The following is an 11,417-nucleotide window of genomic DNA, read 5'->3' as shown; positions in this document are numbered from 1 at the left end:
AATAGACTTTAATAATATATGCACTCAAAAATTCAGCACAAACTTCTAATTTTTCTTTGATGTTGGTCAGGGAGCACTTTTCCAAATGAAGGCTTAGACATCCAGGCATTTCCCAGTGAATGGCATTGTCATGATATTATGACCTTTTGAAGTTGAATGGAAATAGATAACATAAAAAACCGTCAGAAATATATGACCTGATCTAAAATGGCATTCATCACCCCTGCTCACATCTCATGACAGGAACCCAGTCATCTACATGCAAACTATTTAATGGGAATATTGGGTAACATAGAGCCTTCTGTGCTCAGAAACAAAAATCAGAGTTTGGTGGGGAAAAAAAAAGTCTCTATTATACCCACTGAGGTTGTTCCCTCACCTTTCAGTCAGTCAGTTCAGTCACTCAGTCGTGTCCGACTTTTTGCAACCCCATGAATCGCAGCACACCAGGCCTCCCTGTCCATCACCAACTCTTGGAATTTACTCAAACTCATGTCCATCGAGGCGGTGATGCCATCTGTCGTCCCATTCTCCTCCTGCCTCCAATCCCTCCCAGCATCAGGGTCTTTTCTAATGAATCAACTCTTTGCATGAAGTGGCCAAAGTACTGGAGTTTCAGCTTCAGCATAAGTCCTTCCAATGAACATCCAGGACTGATCTCCTTTCGGATTGACTGGTTGGATCTCCTTGCAGTCCAAGGGACCCTCAAAAGTCTTCTCCATCACCATAGTTCAAAAGCATCACCAGTCCAGGTTGGATGCATGAAACAAGTGCTCGGGCCTGGTGCACTGGGAAGACCCAGAGGGATCGGGTAGATAGGGAGGTGGGAGGGGGGATCAGAATGGGGAATACATGTAAATGCATGGCTGATTCATGTCAATGTATGACAAAAACCACTACAATATTGTAAAGTAATTAGCCTCCAACTAATAAAATAAATGGGAAAAAAAAGCATCAATTATTTTTGGTGCTCAGCTTTCTTCACAGTCCAACTCTCACATCCATACATGACCCCTGGAAAAACCATAGCCTTGACCAGACAGACCTTTGTTGGCAAAGTGATGTCTCTGCTTTTTAATATGCTATCTAGGTTGGTCATAACTTTCCCTCCAAGGAGTAAGTGTCTTTTAATTTTGTGGCTGCAGTCACCATCTGCAGTGATTTTGGAGCCCGAAAAAATAAAGTCTGACACTGTCTCCCCATCTATTTTCCCTGAGGTGATGGGACCAGATACCATGATCTTAGGTTTCTGAATGTTAAGCTTTAAGCCAACTTTTGCACTCTCCTCTTTCACTTTCATCAAGAGGCGTTTTTAGTTCCTCTTCACTGTCTGCCATAAGGGTGATGTCATCTATGCATCTGAGGTTATTAATATTTCTCCCGGCAATCTTGATTCCAGCTTGTGCTTCTTCCAGCCCAGCGTTTCTCATGATGTACTCTGCATATAAGTTAAATAAGCAGGGTGACAATATCATCTTTAAATACCTGTAATAACACTTACTATTTTTAAAGAGGTAAGTGATATTACCACATTGTGTCCTTTTTTTTGGGGGGGGGGGGTGTTTCTATGATTTTCTTCTTAGTTTTAGTAACCAGAAGTTGTACTATGTGCATGCTAAGTTGCTTCAGTTGTGTCAAACTCTTTGCAATCCTGTGGACTGTAGCCCATCAGGCTCTTCTTTTCATGGAATTCTTCAGGCAAGAAAACTAGAGTGGATTGTTATTTCCTCCTCCAGGGGGTCTTCCCAATCCAGGGATTGAACTCACATCTCTTGTCTCATGAATTGGCTGGTGGGTTCTTTACCAACAGCATTGACTAGATATGGTTCTTTGTTCAGATTATGGTTCACTGAGCTTCTTGAGGCTATAATTTTTTTTTTCATCAAACATTGGAAATATTTAAATTTTTATTTCATATTATTTTTTACTTCAATATCATTTTTCTCTTTCTGAGATTCCCATTATAAATAGTTAGACAATTAGCTTATAGCCTCACAGATTCTGAAGTTCTATTTATTTGCTGTAAATTTTTATCTTTACCCCAGATTGAATAATTTTTCAACTGTCTTCAAGTTTATTGTTTAAGAAGAGGTGGAAAGAATACACAGAAGAACTATACAAAAAGGATTTTCATGACCCAGGTAACCAAGATGGTGTGATCACTCACCTAGAGCCAGGCGTCCTAGAATGTGAAGTCAAGTGGGCCTTAGGAAGCATCACTACAAAAAAAGCTAGAAGAGGTGATGGAATTCCAGCTGAGCTATTTCAAATCCTAAAAGATTATTCTGTGATGTTGCTACACTCAATATGCCAGGAAATTTGCAAAATTCATCACTGGCCACAGGACTGGAAAAGGTCAGCATTTATTCCAATCCCAAAGAAAGGCAATGCCAAAAATATTCAAACTATCCTACAATTGCAGTCATCTCACATGCTACCAAAGTAATGCTCAAAATTCTCCAAGCAAGGCTTAACAGTATGTGAACTGTGAACTTCCAGATATGCAAGTTGAATTTAAAAAAGGCAGAAGAACAAGAGATCAAATTGTCGACATCTATTGGATCATAGAAAAAGCAGGAGGGTTCCAGAAAAACATCTACTTCTGCTTTATTGACTACACCAAAGCCTTTGACTGTGTGGATCACAGCAAACTGTGGAAAATTCTTCAGGAGATGAGAATACCAGACCACCATACCTGCCTTCTGAAAAATCTATATGCAGGTCAAGTAGCAACAGTTAGAACTGGACATGGAACAACAGACTGGTTCTAAATTGGGAAAGGAGTATGTCAAGACTGTATATTGTCACCCTGCTTATTTAACTTATATGCAGAATACATCATGCAAAATGCTGGGCTGGAGGAAGCACAAGCTGGAATCAGTATTTCTGGGGAAATATAAAAAACCTCAGATATGCAGATGACATCACCCTTATGGCAGAAAGGAAAGAACTAAAGAGCCTTTTGATAAAAGTGACAGAGGAGAGTGAAAAAGCTGACTTAAAAGTCAGCATTCATAAAACTAAGATCATGGCATCCGGTCCCATCACTTCATGGCAAATAGATGGGGAAACAATGGAAGCAGTAAGACACTTTATTTTCTTGGGCTCCAAAATCACTGCAGATGGTGACTGAAACCATGAAATTAAAAGATGCTGTTGCCTTGAAAGAAAAACTACAACCAACTTACACAGCATATTAAAAAGCAGAGACATTACATTGTCAACAAAGTTCCATCTAGTCAAGGCTATGGTTTTTCCAGTAGTCATGTATGTGTGTGAGAGTTGGACTATAAAGAAAGCTGAGCACCGAAGAACTGATGATTTTGAACTGTGGTGTTGGAGAAGACTCTTGAGAGTCCCTTGGACTGCAAGGAGATCCAACAAGTCCATCTAAAGGAAATCAGCCCTAAATATTCATTGGAAGGACTGATGTTGAAGCTGAAGCTCCAATAATTTGGCCACCTGATGTGAAGAGTTGATTCATTTGAAAAGACCCTGATGTTGGGAAAGATTGAAGGCAGGAGGAAAAGGGGATGACAGAGGATGAGATGGCTGGATGGCATCACTGACTCATGGACATGAGTTTGAGTAAACTCCAAGAGTTGGTAATGGACAGGGAGGCTTGGCCTGCTGCGATTCATGGGGTCTCAAAGAGTCGGACACAACTGAGCAACTGAATTGAACCAACAGATTTGTTGACACTTGTTATTCTCCAGCTTCTCTTATGCTGTACAGTGGATTTTTAATTTTTTCCTCTCATTTTCTGATATCTATTCTCTTTTTGGATTTTTTTTTCAACTAATATTTTGAGTATATACTATCCTACAAGATACTGATATAGTTTCTGGGAATAAGGAACAAAAACATCAAAAATTTCTGCAATCCTGGAGCTTTTACTATCTTATGGGAGATGATATTTAAAGCAATTATTAAGTAACATAAATAGTGTGTCAGTAGCGAAGTATTACTATAGAGAAAAGCAAAGTAGAGAGGTGTGAAAGTTAAGGTGTGGTATGAAGTTACAACTTTTAAAAATATTTTAATTATTTTTCACAGAAATATATATATTTGTTATGCAATATAATGTTTTGATATAAGTATACATTATGAAATGAATTCTCAAACTAACATATTCATCACTTTCTTAGTTACCTTTTATTTATTGTGACAAGAACACTTGATATCTATTTTCTTAGCAAAATTCAAGTATATAGTATATTATTAATGACAGTCACCATGTTGTAATTAGGTTTACATTAGATTTCCAGAATTCTGTAATTCCCCTTAGAATCTCAATTACATTTACATTTTTCTGATAAAATCTTTTTGTATGCTAGTTAAAAGTATGCTTACCTTTATTTATTAATTTTTAAACATACATAATAGTTGCTTTAAAGTCAATGCTGTATGATAAAACATAATCTTGTTTCTTTCTTTATATGATTTGCAAGTTTGAATAGTGGAAATTGATAATAATATGTCATATAGAGTCCAGACTGTGTTATTGCCCTCGATTAACATTGTTTTGTATTTATACCCATGTACAATGAAAGATTAACTTTGCCCAAAGAGATATTTGCCTTTGCCTTAAACTCCTAAGAGATAACTTCTAAGTCCTTGGAATTGCCCTGCTGATAAAAGTCTGTCAGCTTGACTTCTGGAGGGACTGGAGTATAAAATCAGTCGTGGGCATGCCTTAGCCCCAACCAAAGTGCTGGCTACCAATGCGTGGGTGAGTTCCCCTGGCTGGCAATATTCTGTTCATTTTGTCAAACATAGTTTCTAGGAGAATCAGACACTGTCTGCATGACTCACTTGGGAGAAGACAGCTGGAAGCTCTGTGCTTTGTATCTTTTGGAGCCCCATCTATATGCTTCTGTCAGCTGATTAATCTTTATCTTTAGGTAGTGGTTGCTTTTCTGAGATCTGTGAGTCCATCTACTGAAAGTGATATTGGAGATCCCCAAACTTGTAACTGGTGCCATTGATGTTGGTCTTGAAGACTCCTAAATTTTAAAAACAACTAACTTCTGTCTGATTACTATGAATTCATGAAGCTCAGCTTCAAACTCTTTTTTGCAAGGATGGTCTGTGAAAGGCCTAAGGCTTTTCCCAAGCCCTTCTAATTTAGCAAACTTCCCAATGATTTTTTTTCTGCAGTGTATTTTTGGGGGCTTAATTTGGACTTTTTTTTTTTTTTTTAGCACAGATGCAGAATATGCCCTTTGTAGAGCATTTATGCTTATCATAAATGTAATAAAATCCTACATTAAGTAAAATTGAGATGCCAGAATTCCCTCCCTTTAACTTAGAATACAATATCATACAGAATGTATGCACACTAAGTTACTTCATTTGTGTCTGACTCTTGGCAGCCCTTTGGACTGTACCTGCCAGGTTCTTCTGTCCATGGGATTCTCCAGGCAAGAATGCTGGAGTGGGCTGCCATGCCTTCCTCCAGGGGATCTTCCTGACCCAGGGACTGAACCAGCATCTCTTATGTGTCCTGCATTGGCAGGTGACTTCTTTACTACCAGCACCACCTGGGAAGCTTTCCTATACAATAGAGGTGGGAAAATATTTTGTAAAGGACATTATCTTCACCGAGACATTGTAATACATCATATTGAAGAGATCATCATCATTATAAGGCTCTATAGTGGCTGTTTCTGGACTTCAGTAATGATAATAGAAGGTACTGCAAGATTCTGATTTTAATGGAAATGATGATGTTCTAGAGTGGCAAAAGTCAGATCATAGTTCTCAAAAACCAGAAGCAAGGTATACACAGTAACTATATTGAATAGTAGAACTGGAGTGACGGCCATAATTATGTGACCTATAGAATGTTTGCTGATGGTGTATAAGTCATGACATTCCTAGGTTTGAAATAGATAATTGTTGTTTAGTTGCTATGTCATGTCCAACTCTTTTGCTTCCCCATGGACTGTAGCTGTCCAGGATCCTCTGTTCATTGGATTTCCCAGGCAAGAATATTGGAGGAGGTTGCCATTTCCTTCTCCATTTTCTTCTCCTTCTCCAAGAAGACTTGATCCTAGGATGGAATGTGCAAGTGAACTCTTTACTACTGAGCCACCTGAGGAGCTCTGAAACAGCTAGGTAGCCATTTAACTTCTTTCCTGATCTGAGATAAAAGCTTAAAAAAATCTTCTGTATCATAGAAATAGGGCACTTACCCACTGAAAACATAAGCCATGGAATTTAATCCATTTTCTATAACAAAGACTGTCTTTCAATTTAGAGACTCTTAATAAAAAGGAAGCAGGTGTTCCTAAAGGGAGATTCCTAAAATATAAATACTTTATATTTTAATAGATACATAAGTATTCTCCTAGGCTTCTAAACAGTGACCTGTAGCAGCTTGTTGGATGATTATGCATTAAGGGCAAATAAATAATATGAAATTCTCAGAGATTATAATTGAGATTTATTAGTCTGTGTAGTTACAATTCCAGAAAAAAATATCTAACTCTGTGTCATTGACTATGCTATAGTCTTTGATTGTGTGGATCATAACAGTCAGTTCAGTCACTTAGTCATGTCCAGCTCTGTGACCCCATGAATCGCAGCACACCAGTCCTCCCTGTCCATCACCAACTCTTCATTACCCAAACTCATGTCCATTGAGTCAGTGATGCCATCCAACCATCTCATCTTCTGTCGTCCCCTTCTCCTCCTGCCCCCAATCCTTCCCAGCATCAGGGTCTTTTCCAGTGAGTCAGCTCTTTGCATCAGGTGGCCAAAGTATTAGAGTTTCAGCTTCAACATCAGTCCTTCCAGTGAACACCCAAGCCTGATCTACTTTAGGATGGACTGGTTGGATCTCCTTGCAGTCCAAGGGACTGTGGAAAACTCTTAAAGAGATGGAATACCAGACCATCTTACCTGTCTCCTGAGAAACTTATAAGCTGGTCAAGTAGCAACAGTTAGAGCCTTATGTGGAACAACTGACTGGTTCTTGGTTGAGAAAGGAATACAACAAGGCTATTTATTGTCACCCTGTATATTTAAATTATACACAGATCACATCATGTGAAATGTTGGGTTGGATGAATTACAAGCTGGAAACAGTATTACTGAGGGAAGTATCAACAATCTCAGATAATCAGATATACCAAGCACCTTCTATACAAAAAGTTCTAGATTCATGCCATGTCATGGGCCATGTGCTCAGTTGGGTCCAATTCTTTGTGACCCATGGACTCTATCCTCTGTACATGGGCTGTTCCAGGCAAGAATACTGGAGTGGTTTGCTATTTCCTTCTCCAGGGCATCTTCTCCATCAAGTGATCAAACCCCTGTCTCCTGCATTGCAGGCAGATTCTTTACCCACTGAGTCATGGGAAAAGCCCTTCTAGGATATGTGGATGATACCACACTAATGGCAAAAAAGGAAGAGGAACTAAAGAACCTCTTGATAAGGGTGAAGGACGAGAGTGAAAAAGACAGCCTAAAACTGAATATTAAAAAACTAAGATCATGGCATCTGGCCCCATTTTTTTCATGGAAAATAGAAGAGGAAAAGGTGGAAACAGTGACAGATTTCCTCCTCTTGGGCTCTAAAATCACTGCAGATGGTGATTGCAGCCATGCAATTAGGAAAGAGTTGCTTCTTGTCAGGAAATCTGTGACAAATGCAGACTGTGTTAAAAAGCAAAGACAACTTTGCTAAGAAAGGTCTGTATTGTAAAGGCTATGGTCTTTCCAGTAGTCACATACGGTTGTGAGAGCTGGACCATAAAGAAGGCAAAGGGCTGAAGTTTATGCCTTTGAACTGTGGTGCTGGGGAGGACTCTTGAGAATCCCTTGGACAGCAAGGAGATTAAACCAGTCAATCTTGAGTGAAATCAATCCTGAATATTCATTGGAAGGGCTGATGCTGACCCTGAAGCTCCAGTACTTTGTCAACTTGATGCAAACAGCCAATTCATTGGAAAAGACCCTGATACTTGGAAAGACTGAGGGCAGAAGGAGAAGAAGGCAATAGAGGATGAGATGGTTGGATGACATCACCGATGCAATGGACATGAACTTGGGCAAACCCTAGGAGATGCTGAGGGACAGAGATGCCTGGCGTGTTACAGTCCAGGAGGTTAAGAGTCCGACATGACCTGGCTACTGAACAACAGTCAGTATAGGTGGTTATTATATACATTAATAGTAAATGGAGTTTCACTCAGCCCCACTGACAATCAGCTCAGTTTTTTTTTTATTTTTTTAAGTATAGTCTCTGATTATTAGTTTAGGATGTGAACTCATATGGCCATCTCATACTGAAATACTCAGCAAATTGTAGAATATGCATCTTCTTTCCTTAGTTAAAAGTTAAGAGATATTAAGTTAACATTGACTAAGTTGAAGTATGTAGATGTGAAGTATATGAAACTGATCTCTATTAAAAATAACAAATAAAGTGCAATACTTCATACCTGGAGGAACACAAGGATAAATAGACCTACGAAGTATTTAAAATATAGGAGAGTGGTGGTTGCTATTGCTTTCATATAATTCAATTAGTTCCCTTGTGTGGAAGACAGATAGCTCTTGAAGTGTAATATTTACTTATTTATTTCCAGTTTTATGGAGACATAGTTGATATACTGCCCTGAATAAATATAAGTTGTACAGTGTAATTACTTGACTTACATGTATTGTGAAATGCTTGTCACAATAAGTTTAGTTGACAAGTATCAAATAGTCACAGAAAAAAGAAAAAAATCCTTGTGATGAAGTCTCTTAGGTTTGATTTTCTTAGTAATTTTCAAATATACCATAAGGCAGTTTTAACTGCAATCACTATGTTATGTATTATACCTTGAATATTTATTAATGTTAGAACTGGAAACATGTCCCTTTTGATTATCTCCTCCAATCCCCTTTGCTGCCTACTTCCTGCCTCTCTAAAAACCATAAATCTGATCTAACTTTCTCCTGATTTGATTTTTGTGGTGTTTTTATGGAGTCTACATATAACTGATATCACACAGTATGTTTTTGTCTACTTGACTTTTTCACCAACATCAGACCCTCAAAGTTCATCCATATTGTTGTGAAAGATAGGGTTTTCTTCTTCTTTATGCATGCATAGTATACCATTGTGTAGCTATATATTCCAACTTCTTTATCCGTTTCCACTGATGGACACTTAGGTTTTTACACTGCCTTAGCTATTTTAAATAATGTTGCTTGAATATGGGAGTTCAGATTACTATGTGACATAATGTTTTTATTTCCTTCAAATATATAGCCCGAAGTGAAATTTCTGCATTACATGGTAGTTTTATTTTATACTTTTGAAGAAACTCTATACTATTTTTCATAGTGGTTATACCAATTTACAGTCCTACCAACAGTGCATCAAGATTTCCATTTCTTCCACATCTTCACTAAGACTGGTTGTTTATTGTCTTTTTGATGACAGCCATTCTATTAGGTGTGAGGTGATATCTCATTTATACTTACTGAACACATTTTCATGTACCTATTGACAAGTTTGTATATTTTCTTTGAAAAAATGTCTATAGGTATAACTTGTCTTATTGCACTTTGCTTTACTATGTTTCAGAGATACTGTTGTTTACAAATGAAAGTTTGTGGCAATCTTGCACACAGCAAGATTATCAGCACCATTTTCCCAACAACATTTGCACACTTCCTGTCTCTGTGTCACATTTTGGTAATTCTTACAATATTTAAAAATTTTTCATTATTATATTTGTTGTGGTGATCTGTGATCAGTGACCTTTGGTATTAGTATTGCAAAAAGATTATGACTTGCTGAAGGTTTAGATGCTTGTTAGCATTTTTTAGGAATAATGTTTTTAAAATTAAGGTATGTACATTGATTTATAGACATAATGTTGTTGTGCACCCAATAGACAATTTGTAGTGTAAAAATAAATTTTATATGGATTGGAAAATTTTTTAAAAATTTTAAAAAATCCTTTAACTTGCTTTATTATATTTGCTTACTGCGGTGTTCTGGAACAAAACCCACAGTATTCTGATAGTATATGTCTCTATTCAGTTCCTCTGCCCATTTTAAATTTTTTTTTTTCTGTTGGTTTGTATGAATTCTTTATTTATTTTGAATATTGATCCCTTATCATATTTATCACCTGCAAATATTTTCTCTTTTGGCACATTGCTTTTTCATTTCATTAATGGTTTCCTTTGCTGTGCAGAAGTTTTTACCTTAAAGAAGTCCCACTCTTTTATTTTTCTACTTGTGCTGTAGGAGTCACACCTGAAAAATCATTGCCAAGATAAATGTAAAATAGATTTTTTACTATGTTTTCTTAATTTTTTTTCATAGGGAGTTTCCATCTCATATTTAGATATTAAAAATCCATTTTCAGTTAATTTTTGTGAGTGATATATACAAGACAGGTGACTAGTTTCAAGGTTTCATATGTGACTATTCAATGTTTCCTAGCACCCTCTATTGGAAAGACATCTTTTCTCCAAGAAGATTGTCGATTCAGTTGTTAAATATTACTTGATTATATGTCCAGGGGTTTATTTCTGGATGTTTTATTTCATTTTTTGGTGTATCTGCTTTACTCCTGTACCATGCTGTTTTGGTAAGGAATCCACCTGCAGTGCAGGAGACCTGGGTTCGATCCTTGGGTTGGGAAGATCCCCTGGAGAAGGGAAGGGTACCAACTCCAGTATTCTGGCCTGGAGAGTTCCATGGACTGTATAGCTTATGGTGTCACCAAGAGTCAGACACAAATAAGCAACTTTCACTTTCATACTGTTTTAAATACCATAGCTTTATAATATGGCTGGAAATCAGCAAGTGCAATGCTTTCAACTTTGTTCTTCTTTCTCAGATTTTTTTTTTTTTTGGCTATTCAGAGGTCTTTTGTTCTCTCATATACATTTTATGATTATTTTCTACTTCTATAAAACATATCTTCAGAAATTTGGTAAAGACTGCATTGATTCTAAACATGGCTTTGGTTAGCATAGCCATTTTAAATATTACTCCCTCCAGTACCTGACTACAGAATATCTTTCTTTTTATTTCTCTTATTTCCTTCATCAATGTCTTAAAAGTTTTCTGAGTATAGATATTTCACTTCTTCATTAAATTTATTCTTAAGCATTTTATTATATTTGAATCTTTAGTAAATGGGATCATTTTCTTTATTTCTTTAATAGTTTGTTGTTAGTGTATTTAAACACTACTGAGTTTTGTATGGTGATTTGAATCTTAATATTTGATTATGATCATCTTGATAAATTTGTTGATTAGATCTAACAACTTTTTGGTGACGTCTTTAACATTTTCCCTATGTGAATAAGCATGTCATCTGCAAATAGAGACAGTTTTACTTCTTTCCAATTCCATTGCTTTTTATTTCTTTCTCTTGTCTGATTGTTCTGACTAG

The sequence above is a fragment of the Odocoileus virginianus genome, chromosome 10 (assembly GCF_023699985.2).
Source record: "Odocoileus virginianus isolate 20LAN1187 ecotype Illinois chromosome 10, Ovbor_1.2, whole genome shotgun sequence".
NCBI lineage: Eukaryota > Metazoa > Chordata > Mammalia > Artiodactyla > Cervidae > Odocoileus > Odocoileus virginianus.
The sequence above is the reverse complement of the archived record's forward strand: the minus strand, read 5'-3'. Positions refer to the sequence as shown.